Raw genomic sequence first — 1,937 nt, forward strand, 5'->3', positions numbered from 1 at the left:
GTCTTGGCCTCTTTGTCCCCTGGGGTGGCAATCCCTGTCCAGGCTTTCTGGGCCTTCCTCCCCCAGGCCAGGTCAGGGCCTGACCCACAGGCACCCGGGGAGCAGGCGGGAGCCACACGGGGCAGACACTCCCGGGAGAGACAGCAGCCGGGCCTGGAAGGAGCACAGGGGTGAGGGCACGTCCCTCCAGAGTCAGGGTCAGGAGGGTCCCAGCCGTGCTGAGGAGGTGGTTTGCACCCCAATGTGATGGGCACCCAGGGGAGGGCCCTGAGAGGCAGGGGGCAGCGCTGACCTCCCACCACACTCGCCCTCCGACAAGACCAGCCACATTGAGTCGGGTGGCTCGGTGTGAGATACAAACGTGGGGCCCCAGCAGAGTGATGCTGGCCCCACCATCCCGGCTCCAAGCCCGTCTGTTCTGTGGGAGCACCTGCCCTTCACAGTGTCAAGCCCCTCCGTGCCGTGGGGGCCCAGCCGCCAGCCCCACGGCTGGGGGCCGATCCTGCTCTGGGGGCCTCCTCTGAAAGGCGTTCTGTCCGGGGAGGGGACAGAGACCCTTCTTGCTGCGCTGTGCCCCTCGTGGGCTGGACGCTGTGCCCCCACCCCCCACCGCCTGGGAAGAAAGGCCCAAGAGGCTGGGCACTGCAGGGCCCCCAGCCCAGGCCCGGCAGAGCCACGTGGGAACCCAGGGCGCTGAACTGGCACTGACTCAGGCCCTTCTCAAGGCCACAGGGCCTGAGGGGACCAGCAGTTACTCAGCTGAGCCCCCTGGGACCCCACGCTGCACTCCTGGCTTGTGGCGCAGGCTGGGGAGAGGAGGTGGCCACCTTCCTTCCCCCGGTCCACAGACCCCTTTCCTGGGAACAGCCCAGCTGTCTCCCAGGGCCCTTCCTGGCTGGGGCGCAGGACACCTCGGACCCTCCCCAGGAGCTTCCTCCCCTAAGCCATGCTCTGGGCCCAGGCGAGTCCCAGCACCAGCCCCCAGGCTGGCTTGGGACCTCAGTGCCCACACCCAGGGCACCTGCCCACAGAGGTGCTCTGAACACCCAGTAATCCGCTTGGGACTTCTGGTGCCGACTCCCCCGGCTGGCGCCTGACACCTGTGGCAGCCCGGCTCTCTGGAGCAGCTGCGAGGGGGCGGTGACCAGGGAACAAGGCTGGCCGACCCCCGCTGCCAAGGCCGGTCATGTGGCCAAAGCCTGTGCCCCGCTACCTTCAGTTCCCTGAGGGGTCCAGGACCCTGTCTTCTTCAGACGTCTTGAGAAACCGCCACTGTCTGCCTGTCCAGACCCCGGGCCCAGGTGGCAGAGCCCAAGTGAGTCCTAGGCCTGGGTTCCCCCCATACCCTGACCTTGGAGGCTCCCAGAAGACGCCTGCCTCTCCCGGTGACTTAACTGCCCCCTACCTGTCTGGGCCTCAGTCTCCTCACCTGCATGAATAGGAGGAAGGTATACAAAGAAGAGATTATGCAAATATCGAGAGTGAAAGGGCAGGGGTGGGTGGGGCCGGGCGGCTCCTTTCCTGGTCGCCAGCCCAAGGCGGAAGCACCTCTGGAGCCCTCAGACTGACCCAGGGGCCCAGAGAGCCAGGCCAAGGGGATACCAGGGTCCTGGCCTCAGCTCCCACCCCACCCCCAGGGTTAATTTGCCTGAGGCTAGGCCCCTCCCTCCTCCTTCCCCTCCCCCCTCCCTTCCCCTCCCCCTTCCCCCTTCCCCTCCTCCCTCCCCCTTCCCCTCCTCCCTCCTCCCTCCCTCCCCCTTCCCCTCCTCCCTCCCTCCCCCTTCCCCTCCTCCCTCCCTCCCCCTTCCCCTCCTCCCTCCTCCCTCCTCCCTCCTCCCCTCCTCCCTCCTCCCTCCTCCCCTCCTCCCTCCTCCCTCCAAGGGGGATCCCCACGGAGCTGTGTCTGACAGCTCCCACCCTTCCTGAGAGGGAGCCCT

Source organism: Balaenoptera borealis (assembly GCF_965194805.1).
Source record: "Balaenoptera borealis genome assembly, chromosome: 14".
NCBI classification, from domain to species: Eukaryota; Metazoa; Chordata; class Mammalia; order Artiodactyla; family Balaenopteridae; genus Balaenoptera; species Balaenoptera borealis.